Source organism: Oncorhynchus mykiss, chromosome 2 (genome assembly GCF_013265735.2).
Source record: "Oncorhynchus mykiss isolate Arlee chromosome 2, USDA_OmykA_1.1, whole genome shotgun sequence".
Classification (NCBI taxonomy): domain Eukaryota; kingdom Metazoa; phylum Chordata; class Actinopteri; order Salmoniformes; family Salmonidae; genus Oncorhynchus; species Oncorhynchus mykiss.
In genome coordinates this window covers 88347427-88359665 of record NC_048566.1, presented here as the reverse complement: position 1 = coordinate 88359665, position 12239 = coordinate 88347427, and positions in this window count along the sequence as shown.

The following is a 12239-nucleotide window of genomic DNA, read 5'->3' as shown; positions in this document are numbered from 1 at the left end:
GATTTGTCTTTATGATGTATATGGCTGTCAGTTTAGGTAGGTTAAGGCAGAAGGTTCTGTCATAGACAGTGGAATTGGCAGTTTGTTGTACAGTGTGAGCCTACATGTACCAATTGTGATGAAGGTCACAGAGGATGGTCGATGGTTGAACAAAGGTTTGTGGATGCAGTATGTGTCACTGTGAGTGAATGCACATTATTTCCAGATAGCCCACTCACTGGCCTAGTGTAAATACACATGTTCCTCTCTGGAAAGAGCATTAATTAAATATTTACTTTGGGAATAATAAACAATTAACTTGGTCCCAGCATGATTTACGTTGTACATACCTGTATCAAAGAACAGACGCTGACTGGACGTTAATCATTTTAATCTGATGTAATTATATTATAATTAGAGTGTGCTACACATCCAAAGCAAGCTAAAATAAGTCAAATGTATTTTTAAGGAAATTATTAAATCCATGGAATATGTATACGACTAAATGGCCAGATAATGGGAACTGAGAAAGGGATGTTTTTTAATGGATTAGGCTGAAAGTATTTACATACAATACTGGTTAAAAGTTTGGACACCTACTCATTCAAGTTTTTAAAGAAATAATGTTTTTACATTGTAGAATAATAGTGAAGACATCAAACTATTAAATAACACATATGGAATCATGTAGTAAGCCAAAAAGTGTGAAACAAAATATACATTTTTGATTTTTCAAAGTAGCCACCCTTTGCCTTGATGACAGCTTTGTACACTCTTGGCATTCTCTCAACCAGCTTCATGAGGTAGTCACCTGGAATGCTTTTCCAACAGTCTTGAAGGAGTTCCCACATATGCTGAGCACTTATTGGCTGCTTTTCTTTCACTCTGCAGTCCAACTCATCCCAAACCATCTTAATTGGGTTGAGGTCTGGTGACTGTGGAGGCCAGGTCATATGATACAGCATTCCTTCACTCTCCTTCTTAGTCAAATAGCCCTTACATAGCCTGGAGGTGTGTTGGGTGATTGTCCTGTTGAAAAACAAATCATAGTCCCACTAAGCACAAACCAGATGGGATGGCGTTGCGCTGCAGAATGCTGTGGTAGCCATGCTGGTTGTGTGCCTTGAGTTCTAAATAAATCACCGACAGTAGAAAAGCACCCCCACACCAGCACACCTCCTCCTCCATGCTTCGCGGTGGGAATCACACATGCGGAGATCATTTAAGAACAAATTCTTATTTTCAATGATGGCCTAGGAACAGTGGGATTTTGGCCTTGTCAGCTCGGGATCCCCGAGTTGCAACCTTCTGGTTACTAGTCCAATGCTCTAAACACTAGGCTACCTGGTGCCCCAGGTGTCCTTTAGTAGTGGTTTCTTTGCAGTAATTCGACCATGAAGGTCTGATTCACGCAGTCTCCTCTGAACAGTTGATGTTAAGATGTGTCTCTTACTTGAACTCTGTGAAGCATTTATTTGGGCTACAATCTGAGGTGCAGTTAATTGCCAATTTCTGAGGCTGGTAACTCTAATGAACTTATCCTCTGTAGCAGAGGTAACTCTGGGTCTTCCTTTCCTGTGGCAGTCCTCATGAGAGCCAGTTTCATCATAGTGCTTGATGGTTTTTGCGACTGCCCTTGAAGAAACTTTCAAAGTTATTGAAATCTTGACTGACCTTCATGTCGTAAAGTAATGATGGACTGTCATTTATCTTTGCTTATTTGAGCTGTTCTTGCCATAATATGGACTTGGGCTTTTACCAAATAGGGCTATCTTCTGTATACCACCCCTACCCTACCTTGTCACAATATAACTGATTGTCTCAAATGTATGATTCCATATGTGCTATGTCATAGTTTTGATGTTTTCACTACTATTCTACAATGTAGAAAATAGTAAAAATAAAGAAAAACCCTTGAATGAGTAGGTGTATCCAAACTTTTGACTGGTACAGTATACACAAAAGCTCTCTAGAGAGCACACAGCACACACTAGTTTCCTACTAATTTAAATGACATTGCATTGAACCAACATGGAATAGATGTTGAATTGACGTCTGTGCCCAGTGGGCAGGTTCATAAATTGTAGAAGACATCCAATCAAATATCCCCTGCACTCTATGAAATCAATTTCTCTGAGTCTCCTAGTTAAATCCTCATTATGTGTTACCTCTCTGTGTCCCAACTCACACCCGGATGCTTTATAAACACTGAAGCATGTAAATATACCGCTCCAGGACACAATGCATGAATTAATCCCAGCTCTCACTCAAGGATTTTTGTTTTCTAATGTACTTCCAAGATGCATCCCATATAGCTGGGGGCACTTATTGCAGGGATATCCATCTTTTGTAACAAAGACGGGGGCCTGAGACTGTAAATTATCATGCAGGGCCGACAACTGTTAAAACTATTACAATATTGCATTGGCAGAGCGTAGAATGAGTCCTGTAGTGAAGAGGGGGGTGTTGTTTGTTGTACATTAGGTCTGGTGGGCCAAAATAAATAAATAGAGTAACTACATTAACTGAGAGGAATGCTGATTGACACACAACTCCCAAAAAGGAGTTTATAAACTTTATCTCCACTATAAAAAGTTTCTAGACATGATCTCACATTTCTTTTAGCCTAACATTTTGTTTTCAACAGCAGAGATTTGTATAAACCTTACTGTTTGTCTCTGACATTTGCAACATTGTTTCAATATTACAATTCAAACTCCAGCTGTCCTACAGTAACGAACATGTCGGGAGTCGGGACGAGAGACGGGCAGGCAGGCAGCTTTTCTCAACCAGTCGAAATCATGAATCAGCAAGCATATTTTTTATGGATATTTTCAAAGAAATGTCAATTGAAAAAAGGTCAAACAAAATTAAGTGCAGCTAGTTTGCAGTGTTGGCTAGCAGCTCTGAACAAGTGTCCTGATGAGTGAGCACATTTTCTATGCCAGGCGAAATCGCGCCTCATTAGCTCATTGTTATGGATGTGTCCAAATAAATGTCTCTATAAAACAGCTTAAACAAATGCAAATGTAGCTACTTTGCTGTTATTCTGCATGCTCTTTTTGACGTGATTGTAAATTGGCTGTAGTTGGCTAGCTAGCAAGCATAGATACAGAGCAAATAGACTGAACGACTGGGTTGCATCTCTAGCAACCAAACCGATAGAATGAACAACCAGTAATTTAAATATATTGGTAAGCCGTTGTATAAAAGTCCTCGAAACGGATGTTTGGAGGATATATTGGCACGGGTTTCCGTCTTTCCGCAAGATATAGTCCTAAAAACACCCGTGCCAATATATCCTCCAAACACCTGCTTCTCTGGCATTATCAGTTAATTAAGATAAGATACCAATTATTGGTGGACCAAAAAAAGCCAATACCGATTAATCGGCTGATTTTTTAAAATATATATTTATAGTAATGACAATTACAACAATACTGAATGAACAATGAACTATTTTATTTTAACTTAATATAGTACCTAAATAAAATCTATTTAGTCTCAAATAAGTAATGAAACATGTTCAATTTGGTTTAAATAATGCAAAAACACAGTGTTGGAGAAGAAAGTAAAAGTGCAATATGTGTCATGTAAAAAAGCTAACATTTAAGTTCCTTGCTCAGAACATGAGAACATATGAAAGCTGGTGGTTTAATATTCCCAGTTTTTCAATATTCCCAGTTAAGATGTTTTAGGTTGTAGTTATTGCTTGGACTATTTCTCTCTATACCATTTGTATTTCATATACAGTGCCTTGCGAAAGTATTTGGCCCCCTTGAACTTTGCGACCTTTTGCCACATTTCAGGCTTCAAACATAAAGATATAAAACTGTATTTTTTGTGAAGAATCAACAACAAGTGGGACACAATCATGAAGTGGAACGACATTTATTGGATATTTCAAACTTTTTTAACAAATCAAAAACTGAAAAATTGGGTGTGCAAAATTATTCAGCCCCCTTAAGTTAATACTTTGTAGCGACACCTTTTGCTGCGATTACAGCTGTAAGTCGCTTGGGGTATGTCTCTATCAGTTTTGCACATCGAGAGACTGAAATTTTTTCCCATTCCTCCTTGCAAAACAGCTCGAGCTCAGTGAGGTTGGATGGAGAGCATTTGTGAACATCAGTTTTCAGTTCTTTCCACAGATTCTCGATTGGATTCAGGTCTGGACTTTGACTTGGCCATTCTAACACCTGGATATGTTTATTTTTGAACCATTCCATTGTAGATTTTACTTTATGTTTTGGATCATTGTCTTGTTGGAAGACAAATCTCCGTCCCAGTCTCAGGTCTTTTGCAGACTCCATCAGGTTTTCTTCCAGAATGGTCCTGTATTTGGCTCCATCCATCTTCCCATCAATTTTAACCATCTTCCCTGTCCCTGCTGAAGAAAAGCAGGCCCAAACCATGATGCTGCCACCACCATGTTTGACAGTGGGGATGGTGTGTTCAGCTGTGTTGCTTTTACGCCAAACATAACGTTTTGCATTGTTGCCAAAAAGTTCAATTTTGGTTTCATCTGACCAGAGCACATTCTTCCACATGTTTGGTGTGTCTCCCAGGTGGCTTGTGGCAAACTTTAAACAACACTTTTTATGGATATCTTTAAGAAATGGCTTTCTTCTTGCCACTCTTCCATAAAGTCCAGATTTGTGCAATATACGACTGATTGTTGTCCTATGGACAGAGTCTCCCACCTCAGCTGTAGATCTCTGCAGTTCATCCAGAGTGATCATGGGCCTCTTGGCTGCATCTCTGATCAGTCTTCTCCTTGTATGAGCTGAAAGTTTAGAGGGACGGTCAGGTCTTGGTAGATTTGCAGTGGTCTGATACTCCTTCCATTTCAATATTATCGCTTGCACAGTGCTCCTTGGGATGTTTAAAGCTTGGGAAATTATTTTGTATCCAAATCCGGCTTTAAACTTCTTCACAACAGTATCTCGGACCTGCCTGGTGTGTTCCTTGTTCTTCATGATGCTCTCTGCGCTTTTAACGGACCTCTGAGACTATCACAGTGCAGGTGCATTTATACGGAGACTTGATTACACACAGGTGGATTGTATTTATCATCTTTAGTCATTTAGGTCAGCATTGGATCATTCAGAGATCCTCACTGAACTTCTGGAGAGAGTTTGCTGCACTGAAAGTAAAGGGGCTGAATAATTTTGCACGCCCAATTTTTCAGTTTTTGATTTGTTAAAAAAGTTTGAAATATCCAATAAATGTCGTTCCACTTCATGATTGTGTCCCACTTGTTGTTGATTCTTCACAAAAAAAATATAGTTTTATATCTTTATGTTTGAAGCCTGAAATGTGGCAAAAGGTCGCAAAGTTCAAGGGGGCCGAATACTTTCGCAAGGCACTGTACCTTTGACTATTGAATGTTCTTATAAGCACTTTAGTATTGCCAGCCTAATCTCGGGAGTTGATAGGTTTGAAGTCATAAACAGCGCTGTGCTTAAAGCATTGCTAAGAGCTGCTCGCAAATGCAGTAAAGTACTGTTTGAATGAACGTTTACGAGCCTGCTGCTGCCTACCACCTCTGTCAGACTGCTCTATCAAACATCAAATCATAGACGTAATTATAATAAACACACAGAAATACGAGCCTTTGGTCATTAATATGGTGAAATCCGGAAACTATCATTTCAAAAACAAAACGTTTATTCTTTCAGTGAAATACGGAACCATTCTGTATTTTGTAGAACGGGTTGCAACCCTAAGTCTAATAATTGCTGTTACATTGCACAACCTTCAATGTTATGTCATAATTATGTAAAATTCTAGCAAATTAATTCCGGTCTTTGTTAGGAAGAAACACAGGTCGCAACGAGCCAGGCGGCCCAAATTGTTGCACATACCCTGACTCTGCTTGAACTGAACACAAGAGAAGTGACACAATTTCCCTAGTTAATATTGCCTGCTAACATGCATTTATTTTAACTAAATAGGCAGGTTTAAAAACAATATACTTCTGCGTATTGATTTTAAGAAAGGCATTGATGTTTATGGTTAGGTACATTTGTGAATCGAATGTGCTTTTTTGCGAATACCTTTTGTTAAATCATCACCCGTTTAGAAAAGTTGAAGTAGGCTGTGATTGGATGATAAATGAACAGGCACCGCATTGATTATATGCAACGCAGAACAAGCTAGTTAACCTAGTAATATCATCAACCATGTGTAGTTAACTAGTGATTATGTGAAGATTGATTGTTTTTTGTAAGATAAGTTTAATGCTAGCTAGCAACTTACTTGGCTCATTGCAGCCACAAGGTCCTTCTGATGCTGCACTCGAGTAACAGGTGGTCAGCCTGTTTCCTCATGGATTCAATGTAATCGTCCATAATCAGCGTCCAAAAAGGCTGATTACCGATTGTTATGAAAACTTGAAATCGGCCCTAATTCATTGGCCATGCCGATTAATCGGTCAACCTCTAATTTTTACCCGTCAAGGCTATTGTAAGAAAGTGCAGACACATGAAGCTCTTTTGCTGGTATGCATTTTAAATCCTTTTGCATTAACACCATGGTCATTTCTCTCCAACTAAGCAATTAAAATTAAATTAAATCACATTTTGTCACATGCTTCATAGACAACAGGTGTATACTAACAGTGAAATGCTTACTTACGGGTTATTTTCCAACAATACAGAGTTTAAGATGAAATATAGAAATAGTGACACAAGGAAAAACTGAGAAACTAGATTCTAGAGACATCCTACATTTTATTGATCTCCAATTGATTCCAACATTTCTATTGATCATGAAGTTTCTAGTGGTGTAAATTAAGTAAAAAGTACTACTTAAGAAGTTTTTGGGGGTATATGTACCTTACTATTTATATTTTTGACAACTTTTACTTCACTACATTCTTAAAGAAATTAATGTACTTTTTACTCCGTACATTTTCCCTGACACCCAAAAGTACTCGTTACATGCTTATAAGGTCAGGAAAATGGTCCAATTCACACACTTATCAAGAGAACTGTCACGTCCTGACCTTAGTTCCTTGTTTATGTCTCTGTTTTAGTTTGGTCAGGGCGTGAGTTGGGGTGTGCATTCTAAGTTTTGTATTTCTATGTTTTGTATTTCTGTGTTTGGCCTGATATGGTTCCCAGTCAGAGGCAGCTGTCGATCGTTGTCTCTGATTGAGAACCATACTTAGGCAGCCTGTTTTCGCCCTTGAGTTGTGGGTAGTTGTTTTCTGACTCTGTCTTAGACAGGACCGTTTTGTTTGTTCCGTTTTGTTTGTTCCGTTTTGTTTGTTCCGTTTTGTTTGTTCCGTTTTGTTTGTTCCGTTTTGTTTGTTCCGTTTTGTTTGTTCCGTTTTGTTTGTTCCGTTTTGTTTGTTCCGTTTTGTTTGTTCCGTTTTGTTTGTTCCGTTTTGTTTGTTCCGTTTTGTTTGTTCCGTTTTGTTTGTTCCGTTTTGTTTGTTCCGTTTTGTTTGTTCCGTTTTGTTTGTTCCGTTTTGTTTGTTCCGTTTTGTTTGTTCCGTTTTGTTTGTTCCTTCCGTTTTGTTTGTTCCTTCCGTTTTGTTTGTTCCTTCCGTTTTGTTTGTTCCTTCCGTTTTGTTTGTTCCTTCCGTTTTGTTTGTTTGTTCCGTTTTGTTCTAGTGGTCAGTGTAATTAAAATATCATGAACACGTACCATGCTGTACCCTGGTCCTCTCCTTCTTCCACCAACGACAACCGTTACAAGAACATCTCTGGTCATCCCTTTTGCCTCTGATGTGGCAGACTAACTAAACACACATGCTTAGTTTGTAAATTATGTCTGAGTGTTGGATTGTGCCCTTGGCTGATCGTACATAAATAAAAAAGCTCAAACATTCGCTTTCTGGTTTGCTTAATAAGGAGTTTTAAATGATTTATACTATTGATACTTAAGGATATTTTAGCAATTACATTTACTTTTGATACTTAAGTATATTTGAAACCAAATACTTTAAGACTTTTACTCATATTTTACTGGGTGACTTTCACTTTTACTTGAGTCATTTTCTATTAAGGTATCTTTACTTTTATTCAAGTATGACAATTGGGTACTTTTTCCACCACAGGCAGTTTCTGTCCCAACACTGTGATAAATTGTCACATGGACACGTGGTAAGCCAGTCAATGTCCATGGCCAGGACCTCAAAGCCGATAGCCCACAACAGAGCCCAGAGGCAATAGAAAGGAAAGTGGTGAAAACAAGCCAATAGAATCCTTAAAAGTCATGGAAGGCAGGCCACCAGAGTGGTAAAGGCCTAATGTCCTGTCTATATTAATTAGGCTGTGTCGAGTCAGTCTAAGGTGCAGCAAGGCAGGTAGTTGTGCAGCATAGCCAGGCTATCTCACTATGGAGCAGCCAGCTGCTCTCCTTAGGCCTCTCCTGGCTGGACTTCTCCATCTACATTCAGCTTCATTAGAATTGATTACATTAACATAGGGGCTAATTAGGTGGGGATCCCTTCCTTAACGTCACACAGGTGTATTGTAGATGTAAAGCATTTCCCCAGGGAAGAACCAGGACAAGGATGAAAGTCTTCTCTGTGTTTTCACCTAGCCAGGTCCCAGATATGTTTGTACTGTTTTGGTAAGCCTTATGGCTCCCAGAGTGGCAGCCCCCCAAAATCTCTATATATGCCTTTTGGAGTGGTTGGGTTAAAAGCAGAAGTCACATTTCGGTTGGACCTTGTGTGCAATTGACCAATAAAGTGATCTTAATCTTGATTGTAATGAGTCGGCAAGACAGCACCAACAGATCTGAGACCAGGCTACCATTCACCTGCTTGCAAGTCTGAAGTATGCCAGTTTGGAGGGGATCAACTGACTTGACAGTGTATGTACAGTACCCTCTCTGCTTTCATTGGTTGGTGGGATTAAAGGTTTGGACAGCAGCACACCACCCCTGTATCCCACTACTGGCTTGCTTTTGAAGCTAAGCAGGGTTGGTCCTGGTCAATCCCTGGATGGGAGAGCAGATGTTACTGGAAGTGGTGTTAGATGGCCAGTAGGAGGCACCTTTTCCTCTGGTCTAAAAAAATATCTCAATGCCTCCAGGGCAATGATTGCCCTGTGTAGGGGGACGTTAAACGAGTGTCTGACTCTCTGTGGTCACTAAAGATCCCATTACACTTTTTTAATGTATTTTTCAATTTCACCTTTATTTAACCTGGTAGGCCAGTTGAGAACAAGTTCTCATTTACAACTGCCACCTGACCAAGATAAAGCAAAGCAGTGCGACACAAACAACACAGAGTTACACATAGGATAAACAAACGTACAGTCAATAACACAATAGAAAAATATATATACAGTGTGTGCAAATGTAGTAAGATGAGACAGGTAAGGCAATAAGTAGGCAATAGTGGCGAAATAATGACAATTTAGCAATTTACACTGGAATAATAGATGTGCAGGAGATGAATGTGCAAGTAGAGATACCTGGGTGCAAAGGAGCAAAAAATAAATAACAATATGGGGATGAGGTAGTTGGGTGGGCTATTTACAGATGCAATGATCGGTAAGCTGCTCTGACAGCTGATGCTTAAAGTTAGTGAGGGAGATATAAGACTCCAGCTTCAGTAATTTTTGCAATTCGTTCCAGTCATTGGCAGCAGAGAACTGGAAGGAAAGGAGGCCAAAGGAAGTGTTGGCTTTGGGGATGACCAGTGAAATATACCTGCTGGAGCGCGTGCTACGGGTGGGTGCTGCTATGGTGACCAGTGAGCTGAGATAAGTCAGGGCTTTACCTAGCAAAGACTTATAGATGACCTGGAGCCAGTGGGTTTGGCGATGAATATGAAGCGAGGGCCAGCCAACGAGAGCATACAGGTAGCAGTGGTGGGTAGTATATGGGGCTGGTTACAAAACATATGGCACTGTGACTACATCAAATTAGCTGAGTAGAGTGTTGGAGGCTATTTTGTAAATGACATCGCCGAAGTCAAGGATTGGTAGGATAGTCAGTTTTACGAGGGTATGTTTGGCAGCATGAGTGAAGGATGCTTTGTTGCGGAATAGGAAGCCAATTCTAGATTTAATTTTGGATTGGAGATGCTTAATATGAGTCTGGAAGGAGAGTTTACAGTCTAACCAGACACCTAGGTATTTGTAGTTGTCCACATATTCTAAGTCAGAACCGTCCAGAGTAGTGATGCTAAATGGGCTGGCGGGTGCGGGCAGCGATCAGTTGAAGAGCATGCATTTACTTTTACTTGCATTGAAGAGCAGTTGGAGGCCACGGAAGGAGTGTTGCATGGCATTGAAGCTCGCCTGGAGGTTTGGTAACACAGTTAACACTTATTGTAAGAGTAGGGGTGTTAACCCCAAATCTGTCTCTCATACCATCATGGTCACCTAATCATCCCGTTTACAATTGGCTTTTTCCTCTTCCCTGTAACTATTCTCCAGGCCGTTGCTGTAAATGAGAACGTGTTCTCTGTCAATTTACCTGGTAAAATAAGGGTTAAATAAATAAATACAAATTATTCCAGATTATGCAACTGTTGTCCTGACTGTGATTAAGTAGAGCTAGCACTAATCCAAACCTGGCCAATGGCACCAAGGTCATCGTGCCTGCACCTGCTCTACGAAATCAAATGTATTTTATAAAGCCCTTTTTAGAACAGCAGTTACAGATACCCAGCCTAAAACCCCAAAGAACAAGCATTCCAGATGCAGGAGCATAGTGGCTAGAAAAAACTCCATAGAAGGCAGAAACTTAATAAGAAACCTAGAGAGGAAGCAGGCTCCGAGGAGTGGCCAGGCCTACCTAAACTAATGCTTTAACTGATGGTCTCCAAGTGATTACAGCAGAAATCCAAGTGAAATGTTCACCTCAGGAAATCAGGAGTAACAATATCAACTGTGGGGTTGGAACAGTCAGTACTGGTGGTAGGTGACATAGAGGTGCAAAGTGTACACAACTGGACTCAATGGTCACCGTAACGTCCAACTAAAACGCCTTCTATTACATCATACTGTACAACAGCTGAAAATAAATTGCATGTGTCTGCAATATCAGCACGTTATGATCTCAATCTAAACTCTCATTTAACCAGTATTTAATGAATCCAAACCATGAAAAGAACATTTAATCTTTGAGATTTACAAGTAATTAAATAGAGAGACAGCACCTGAATCAGAATGTGAGGAATTACTTTGAAGAACACTCCCAATTATCTGAGATTGTTTGATAAATATCATCTAATGTCATCTAAGCCCAGAGTAAAGCTGGGGTAAACAGTCCACTTCTGTTCTCTCTCAACACTCTAATCCTCCAATTACCAGCCCTAAACCTCCAAACGGGCCTTTTCTTAATTGGAACTGTTCAACTCCTGCGTCCTCTCTCCTCCGTCCTCTCCTTTCCTTTTGAAAATCGAGGAGAGGCGAGCAGAGGCGGCGAGGAGAGGGAAAGTGGACAAAAATGCACTTGTATGAAATGAGACTCTCCTTCTCCACTCATGCATCATCAGGCAATTGATTTTTACAGCAACACAATCTCACACTCAATTCGTGCAAATATCTACAAAAAGTATTTCAGCCGATTTTGTGCGTTTTTGTGTGGCTTAATGTTTACACATTTTTGTGTGACTTAATTCGTAGGACAAGACAGTGTTTTGGGGGCAAACTGTGTAAACATTTTTTTTGTAAGTTATTAGAGCAATGCATGGTGGGCAATGGTGTTCTACACTGCCTTTTTTTGTGTCCCACATTTATTTATACAAAAAAACAAACGTGTTAACAACCCAATATAGTTAATGAAATTATTTTTGTATTAATGCCAATACTGTTTCTATGCTTGTTTTCACATAATACATTGGGACACTGGTGCAGTTTTTTCATGTAGGCAAACAGTAAGCCTAAACAATTTTCTTCATAATGCATTTCATATTTTGTGGAGCATACATGACACCATTTTCTTCATAATGCATTTCATATTTTGTGGAGCATACATGACACCATTTTCTTCATAATGCATTTCATATTTTGTGGAGCATACATGACACCATTTTCTTCATAATGCATTTCATATTTTGTGGAGCATACATGACACCATTTTCTTCATAATGCATTTCATATTTTGTGGAGCATACATGACACCATTTTCTTCATAATGCATTTAATACAAGGCTCCACTTTTTCATTACATTACACCATTTCTTTCATCGTGCATTTTATTCAAGGCTATGTCAAACTCTATGAGGGTTGCCAGATTGAAGAAAAAACACTGATTCTTCTTTTCTTTTTTGGTATTGATGGAAT